This window comes from Trichechus manatus, unplaced genomic scaffold (assembly GCF_000243295.1).
Source record: "Trichechus manatus latirostris isolate Lorelei unplaced genomic scaffold, TriManLat1.0 scaffold00065, whole genome shotgun sequence".
Taxonomy (NCBI): Eukaryota; Metazoa; Chordata; class Mammalia; order Sirenia; family Trichechidae; genus Trichechus; species Trichechus manatus.
Genome location: NW_004444001.1, coordinates 13,457,947 through 13,466,894, shown reverse-complemented (window position 1 = coordinate 13,466,894; position 8,948 = coordinate 13,457,947). Strand labels below are relative to the sequence as shown.

General features: G+C 43.1%; 1 protein-coding gene and 1 pseudogene across 1 annotated transcript in view; both read left to right on the top strand.

Annotated features, from left to right (window-relative positions):
- Nucleotides 1-8,948, top strand: part of TNFRSF21 (TNF receptor superfamily member 21) — a 77,590-nt gene that overhangs the window by 12,973 nt on the left and 55,669 nt on the right. The window lies entirely within an intron of this gene.
- Nucleotides 6,371-6,727, top strand: LOC105756429 (alpha-endosulfine pseudogene; annotated as a pseudogene).

Below are 8,948 nucleotides of genomic sequence, written 5' to 3'. Positions count from 1 at the left end.
TCCTTTTCCAAATTATTCCGTCACCACTGTCTTCAACTCACTGTCCCCTAGGCTTCCCATCAAACCTTTTGATTTGCTGTTGTCAATTTGATCTCACATAGATAATTCTTTTTTTTTTTTTATACTTTAGATGAAGGTTTACAGAACAAAATCGTTTTTCATTAAATATGTCAGTACACATATTGCCCTATGACAATGGTTAACAACCCCATGACAGGTCAACACTGTCCTTACTCAATCTTGGGTTCCTATCACCAGCTTTCCTGTCCCCTCCTACCTTCTAGTCCTTGTCTCTGGACTACTGTGCCTCATTAGTCCCGTTCTATTTTATGGGGCTGTCCAATGGCTTTTGTCTTTTGATCATGTATTAGAATGTTTCAGAGTCACCATCTCAGGAATAACGTGGCTGCCTTTTCTTTGTCGTTTTCTCCACAATAACTGAGTTTCCTCTCAAAAGATTAGCTTATGCAGCATTTAGAAAAAAAATTGCTGCAGCAAACTCACAGGCAGCCTCCCTGCTTGTCCACTTTGAATAGACAAGAGTTTATGACTACCTTGAATAGGCTCATTTTATATTAAAAAAAATTCTTAGAATTTGATGAGGATCAAGAATGACATAAATATGTTGTGATTGTAAATTACAAGAATTATTTTTATTGTTGAAGTCATGGAATAGGAACTGTTAAAGAATAGACATCAACATTCTCGTGTGTATTAGTACCTCTGGGTACTTCTTATCCTCAGTCCGATTCATCTCTGGGCCCAAAAGTAGAAGTGACAGGACAGGTATAACGTGGGTCACCAGGGTGAGTGCGGAGACCCTGGATGACTTTATAGCTGGAATTTTAGAGCTACTTCTTGCCTTCTTTGAAATTTGCTTTGTCCTGGGTTTTACCTTTTAATCACCCAGTAAGTACTTACAGTGCTTCTACATCCTCTACAAGTTGGGACAGTACCATGTACTGATATGGTGATATCATCCTGGATAAATGAAATTTGCCAAATAACTGAAGTTTAAACTAGACAACTTCAGGAGAATAATCTCTTTATACTGTGTAGAGTTCTAAGTACCAAGTTAGTATAATCTTTTAAAAAAGGGAAAGGGGTTGTTTTTAACTCTTTAGTACATCAGCTTGTCATTTAGAGTACCATGCTGAGCATAATTCTCGTGAACCAGTTATGGTACTGAAAGCAGAGTGATGCCCTCAGGGTCTTTGGAGGTGAAGTGAACTATTTGCCCCTGCACTGAAGGGTCCCAGAGTGCCTTACTTCTTCACTTATGGTGGCTACATTGGGGAGGCTCTCTTTTTTCACACTTGCTTTTATTACCCGTGCTTGTCTTCAGCAACCTCCTCCACCATCACACTTTAATTTGCTGCTTCTAATTACTTATGGTCTGCAAATTTTTTTTTCATTTATTTAATCAAGAAACACTTGCCAGGTATATCAAGAATCAGGTGCTGTCCTTGAGGGTTTACACAGTATCAGTATGTAAAATTGATCCGATCCTTGTCCTCTTGGAGTTTGTGGGACAGAGGGGAAGACGCATTAAAGAGATAAAGTAAAATTTTGATAAAATAAATGTAAAACCAAACCTCAAAAGCAAACTTGTTGCCATCAAGTTGATTCCAACTCATAGCGATCCTGTAGGACAGAGTAGAACTGCCCCATAGGGATTCCAAGGAACCGCTGATGGATTCCAACTGTCAACCTTTTGCTTAGCAGCCAAGCTCTTAACCACTGCTCTACTAGGGCTCCAAATGTAAAACAGATTAAGTATAAAATTTTGGTGGTCACACAGGAAAAAAAGGGAATAAGAAGAGGTTGTGAAACCTGTTTTAAGTGGGGAGGGCAGGGATGGCTTTCCAGAGGAAGTTCCTTCACTGTTAAAGGTTTTGCATTCCATCCTAAGTCATGTGGGAAGCCGTTGAGAGGATGAACAGATCAGATTTGGTGTATGAATTGGGGTGGGTCCCGAGAAAAGCCAAGAACTCAGTTCTCGTTGCTAGTCTGTCAGAGGAGATCTGAAGGTTCCTGTGAGTGAGCTCCTGGTGCCTGCATTTTTTAACATTTCTTTTGACTGCTCAGAGCAGGGGTTGGTGGACTTTTTCTTAAAGGGCGTGATAGTAAATACTTTGTTTGCAAGCCATACTCTCTCAGTTGCAACTATCCATCTCTGCCTTTGTATCCTGAAAGCAACCTGTTGTTGTTGTGTGCCAACAAGTGGATTCTAACTCACAGTGACCCTCCAGGATAGAGTAGAACTTCCCCATAAGATTTCCCAGGTTGCAATCTTTATGGGAGCAGATTGCCAGGTCTTTTCTTCTGTGGAGCTGCTAGTGGGTTTGAAGCTCCGACGTTTCAGTTAGCAGCCGAGCACTTAACCATTGAGCCACCAGGGCTCTGAACGCAACCTAACCAAACCTAAATGAATGGCTGTGTTCCAACGACACTTATGTGGGATTTAGTTTTCTTTCCCTGGCTCAGAAGATGCTTTCCTTGTTATTTCCATGATCTTCATTTTTGAGGTGGTTGAGCAAGGGAGGAAATGTAATCTTTGTGGCTGTCCCTGGCCTCAAGCTGCTTATAATCGTTAGGGGAAGATAAATATATACACTTATGAGGCCATTAGCAAATGTTACAAAACAATATGTAATTAAGTACCAAAATGATTAACAGAAACAGGAAATGTGATAAAGAGGTCAGCTCATCTGCTTGGAATCTGGGTGGTTAGGAATAGTTTATTAAAAAGGCTTCACCGAGAAGGTGGAAACTGAGGTCAACAGTCATAGAATCCTAGAAGGTTAGAGTTGAATACAGCTTAATCTAGCCTGCTAATTTAACAGGTGAGTAGAATGAGGTGCAAAAAGGTGAACCAGCTGACCATAAGGCAGAGACTGGGTGGTGAAAATGGTTAAAGCACTCAGCTGCTAACTGAAAGGTTGGAGGTTCAAGTCCACCCAGAGGCATGCACCTTGGTGATCTATTTCCAAAAATTCAGTCATTGGAAACCTGGTGGAGCACATTTCTACTCTGACACGTGTAGGATCTCCAGAGTCATAATCAACTTAGAGGCAACTGGTTTTTAGACAAGAACACAAGTCTTCTGTTCTCCAAATCTATGCCCAGATATTCTTTCTACTCCAGGTCTGGTCTGCCTGTGTGTGTTGAAAATACGTATATAGTGGATGCATATTAGTAGAGAGGAGGGGATGAGTTGAGAGGTTCCAAATTATGGACTGTATTGAGACTTCTTTTGTCTTTGAAGAAAGTACTTCTCAAAAGACTGAGAGTAGCATGGTTGTATCTGTCATTTGGAATGGGAAGGGAAGGAAAAAACTGGAAGGTGAAAGGGGAAGAGAGGAATATAGAACATAGAAAAAAATGCATGCACACAATGATATATGGTCAAGGAAACAGCCTACATGTTTTCAGTAGGGAGAATCTTTAAATTAAGGCATAATTCATTCTGTGGAAGAGAACTTGACTGTTTTAAAGAATGAGGTAGCCTGTATGTTCTGACATGGAAAAATTTCAGTGCCACAATCTATGACGATGAACAAAAGTAATGCTTGTCTGTATTAGATGTGTAAAACAAATCAAAACCAAAAGCAACTGAAGCAGCCAACTTAAAGTATGTATGGGGTGTGTGTGTGTGTGTGTGTGTGTGTGTGTGTGTTCAAATGCTCAGAAATTGGTCTGGAAAGATGTGTACCAAATCTGAGCAGGGACTTAAATGTTTTACTCTGTATATTTCCTGATATTTAGAATTAGTATAACAGTGTTTATTTTTTGTGATAAAAATAATAAATAAATCTAATAAATTGAATAAATAGATTTAAAAAGAACATTAAGACACGGAAAAGGGCTCGACTGGGTAAGAGGTGTTTCTCATAGAATCAGAGCATATGAGAGCCAGAGGGATCTTGGCTTAGTTTACCCGTTGCTGTCTAATTGATTGTGACTCATAGAAACCCTATAGGACAGAGTAGAACTACCCCATAGAGTTTCCAAGGCTGTAAATCTTTGCAGAAGCAGACTGCTGTGTCTTTCTCCCTCCGAGCGGCTGGTGGGTTTGAACCACCCACCTTTCGGTTAGCAGCCCAGTGCTTACCACTGTGCCACGAGGGCGCCTTTGGCTTAGTGTAGGGGGTTGAAAACTTGGTTGGGCATCAGAATCACTTGGAGAGATTAAAAACAAAACCAGCTAAAGCTAAAACAACAAATCCCTGACCCCACTGCAGACTCACAATGATCTCAGGTGAAGGGCTTGGGGATGTGAATTTTTTAAAAAGATTCCCTGGTAATTGTGATGCTGCCTTTGAAGCCTGAGGCTTTGGTGCGCCTCTAATCTAGTTTACTCATCTCTGAACAAATGAGAGAACTCTGGGTCTTGAGCCTCAGATGTATGGACTGATGCCTCTTGCAATTTTGTCTGTTTCCTGCTTTGGGCATCTTTCCCTGGTATTAACTGCAGGCATCGTCTAAATATGTTTTTATGTTACATAGGGAAAGTCCGTAAATGTGTTTTTTAACTTAATCCACCTCCTCCCCACTACCCATTGCTTCACCCCCACAATCATCTTTGGGAATGGTGGTGGTTAGTGGGAAAAGCCCTAGTTTTACATTATGATTCTTCAGTTGACTAAAAGGAACTTTTCTTAGGTTCCTTCTGTGTCTTTGTAAAGAGAAAGAGAAGTTGCCTCTGCGTCTCCTTAGCTGGATTTCTGTAAGGAAAACGAGCCCTCAGAGCCGTTCCTCCAGCTCTGTAGCACAGACCAGTTTATCTGTTTAGCCTTTATCTTTAGAGTTGGAAGACATCTTAGCGGTCCCCCTAGCTCGGTGGTTTTTAGACTTGTTTTAGCAGGAAAACCTTCCTCTGATGAAGTCTTACTTGGAAGCTCCATTAGCAAATTGGTAAAGCAAGCCAGTCTGTTTGAGGCAACCGTGAGAGGCTTGGAGCTCTGTGTCCCGCCCCTCCCCCTGGGCCCTCAGTTATATCCTCCCAGCCCAATGGGCAGCACTGGGAGCTGTGTTCTGCCCAGCACTCTCGAGTCCAATTTGAAAGTCACTGATTTCTTCTTCTTCCCCCTTCCATAGATAATCATTCACCAAATCCAGCTGATCTAACCCATCAAATCTATCTCCTTCTCTCCATCTTCATGACTCACAGTGTAGTCCAAGTTACTTTAGCTTTTGCCTTGACTCTGTCTAAGTGGGCTTTCTCATCTACTTCACCTCTACCCCCTTTTTACCTTGTGCTCTGCACCAGGAAACTTTTTAAATTCACAAATCTGATTATATACCTCTTCTCCACTTCCCTCCCCCATATAAACATATAATGGCATCTCATTGCATTTAGGATTAAGATAAAAATTCTGGAGCCTCCCCCAAATTTAACTATGGCCACTCTGCCACATCTTGAGGCAGAACGACAGAAGCTTCCTAGTTCCTGAGCTGAGCTTCCTTCTGCTTCCAGCTTTTATGCTGGGGTTCCTCTGCCTAATCCCTTCTGACTTCCCCTGCCCTGAGTTAATTTCTGCTTCCCTGTCCTTCAAAGCTACTCCAAAACATTTCTCTGATATCCCCAAATGGAACATCTGCTAACCCCCTCTCTGGGACTCTATTTCTCCTCCTCAGCAATCTCTATTCTAATTATTTCTGGTGTAATGAGTTGTTTTTCATCAGTCCCCCCTTAGAACGCAAACTCCATGAGGGCTAGAATAGAGTTTTCAAGGTTCTTTTCTCAGCCTGTGGCACGGTGCCTTGCACACACATAGTAAGTCATCAATAAATACCTGCTGAATGAATTCATAGTGTCTAGGTTTTGCACAAATCTCATTTCTAGTGTTTCGCCTTCCCTTGGCTATCCTTAGAGACAAGACTGAGGAGACATCATTGTTAGTGAGCTCTGTTTGTAGGAGCTCAAACTGCCTCCCGGAACCTAAGATAATTTAAAGGTCCAGTTTTAGAGCTGCATTGTCTAAAGTAGGTTACCCAGTATGATGCAGTTTAAAAAAGAGTCCTGAGATTTGCTTTAATTGGAAAATTGATCAGTTATTTTAAATGAACAAAGAACTGAAAAATCTACTTAAAGGCGGTAGAAAAGTGCGGGTGGAGTGGGGTCTGGAGGTAGGTTTTGTGTACTGCTATGGGACCTGTAAGGAGCCCTGGTGGTGCAATGGTTAAGCTCTGAGTTGCTAACCGAAAGGTGGTTCGCACCCACCCAGCTGCTCCACAGAGAAACGCTCCTATAGAAATAACAGCCTAGGAAACCCTATGGGGGAAGCAGCAGCGGAGGTTGTTCCCATTTCCCCTCCTCCTTCCCTTCTCTGGCAGGCCCCCTACGCTCCACAGTCCCAGGCCCATCATGTCCTAGAAGCAGGAAGAGGAGAACCCTTCAGAGGAGGAGATTGACGAGGAGAAGCAGGACACATAGGAGAAGGAAGGTATTCTTCCTGAGAGAGCTGAGGAGGCAAAGCTAAAGGCCAAATATTCAAGCCTAGGACAAAAGCCTCGAGGCTCCACTTCCTCATGAAGAGACTCCAGAAAGGGCAAAAATGCTTTGGCTCAGGAGACTTCGACATGGCCAAAGCCAAGATGAAGAATAAGCAGCTGCCAACTGCAGGACTAGACAAGAGCCTGGTGACCTCCCAGCCCACAGAACCTGCCCCAGAGAAAGTCTTCACTGGTCACCAGCAAGCTTGTGGGTGGCCACACTGAATGATGCTGCCTGGGGCTCCTGCCAAATCCTGCGACGCCACCCCCCCCCCCAGGGCCCTGTGCTGTCTCCTGCCCCTCCCTGCTTTTGCAGCCAGGGAACAGGAGGTGGCCTGGGCTTGAGCTGGAGAGGCAGAAGCCCCTGCCCTCGGTGTCCCAGCGCGTGGAGCCCCTTGGGCTAAGCACCAAGACCTTGAACTTATTCTACCTTTTTTTCCAAAGAACTGTTGGGAGAAATTTCAATGAAATCCTGGGGGTGGAGTTGAGAAGGTGGGTGGGGTAGAGGACTTGGGGGAATATGAATTAGGGCTTGGACCTAATAAAAAAATTCCTGACTATCTTCCTTCTTAACCACGTGGCAGGTGTGGAGTGGGTATCGGGAGAAAGTGGAGTGGACTAAAGATGAGGGGTTCCAGTTCAGCTGTGTAGAAAAATGCCTTGATTGCTTGGATGTGACTGGGGACATGGTGTCAGATAAAAGAAACTGTCTCTCTAAATGTGACAGATGCAAAGAGCTCCTCTGGTTCTGCAGCGCAAGCTGAGAATCAGCGTTAATTGTTCATAAAAACGTGCTGTTGTCTTGAACTAGATTTGCTCTGGGGAGAAGGGCAGTGAGTGTGGGGAGCCCCACAGGGCCCAGGGGACTTTTTCAGTATTTGAAATAAAAAAAAAAAAAAAGGAGAAGAGGAATAAGATCCATAAAAAAAACCTCAACCCAGAAAATAAATAAATAAACCCTGTGGGGCAGTTCTTCTCAGTCACATGGGGTCACTATGAGTCAAAAATCATCTCGATGGCACCCAATAGCAACAACAACAAGGGGACCTCTGGTAATACAGTAATCAGGGAACCGATGCAGACCCTGCCATCACTGCTGTCTTCGGTAGCGGCCGCTGTAGTCAGTATTTAGAAGTGCATATCCTGGGGAACCATAAGAAACTGTAGGAGGCCTAGCCACTCCCCCCACCCCCAGACACACACAGTGTTATTTGTGACCCCCCTGTTATCTTTCTGCTGAGTTATCCTCCTGGGTGTGTGTCTCCCACCCAGGTAAGGAGACAGAACACACGGTGATGCTGGTCCCCAACCACTGCTCCCTGGCCAGGTCTCAGCTCCGATCTTTGCTTTCATTTAAGTTGCGTCAGTGTAATAACCTGTCATTTGTGTTATTTATACATCTTTTTAAATTTCTACGACACTGCAGCTATGAAAAATTGCTTTTGCACTTAGAAACCAGATAGTATATAGAACTTGCGGGAATACAGAGAAAGGGCACTTTTGCAACCTCATGGGCCAGGTCTTTAGCGTGGGGGAGATTGGATCTAATCTCGTCCTTGCTGGACTTGACAAATGGAACTTGGGCTCCACAGGATGGTGGGGGGCTTTTTTGTTCAGCTACCTAATGCATCTGCTATGCTTAGAGTGGTGGGGGTGAATTTTGCAAATAGAAGGAGCAACAAAAGCCAGAACTGAGAAGGGAAGACATTACAGAGCTTTTACAGGAGGTTCTTTTTCTTCAGGGTCTAAAATGAAGTTAAGCTTCTTCACTTGAAAATCACTATCCTGTTTTTGTCTCAGTTTAAAGAAAAGATGAATATATCTTCATAAGCTGAAAATTTGTTTTAAATTTTATCACTTAACCAGAGGCAGCTCTGGGATAGGGTGAGGGGCTTAAAGGAAGATACTTTGGTTTAAGTAATTAAACTTTGGGGAAACCAAATCTTGGGTTAAGTTTCAAAGAGCTTACAAAGACAGGCACTCTGATCACTTTGGAAAAGAAAAATGTCTTGCTTTATTTTCTTGGTTACTAGCACAGTGGCAGATTTGGAAGGCATTTCCCCTGTCGGGGAACTGATAGTTTGAGGTGCCATTATTTTCTTGACATATAACCTTTCTCCATTTCATAAAGGACAGTGAAAGCTTTATTGTTGGGAAAAAATGAAGATTTTCTCAATCTTTGTTAATGCAGAAGAGCTCTTTTTTTTTTTTTATTGTGTTTTAGATGTTCACAGAGCAAATTAGTTTCTCATTAAACAGTTAATGTACATACTGTTTTGTGACATTGGTTGCCAACCCCATGAAATGCCAACACTCTCCCCTTCTCGACCTTGGGTTCCCCATTATCAGCTTTCCTGTCCCCTTCTGCCTTCTTGTCCTTGACCCTGGGTCAGTGTGCCCATTTAGTCTCATTTTGTTTTATGGGCTTGTCTAATCTTTGGATGAAGGGC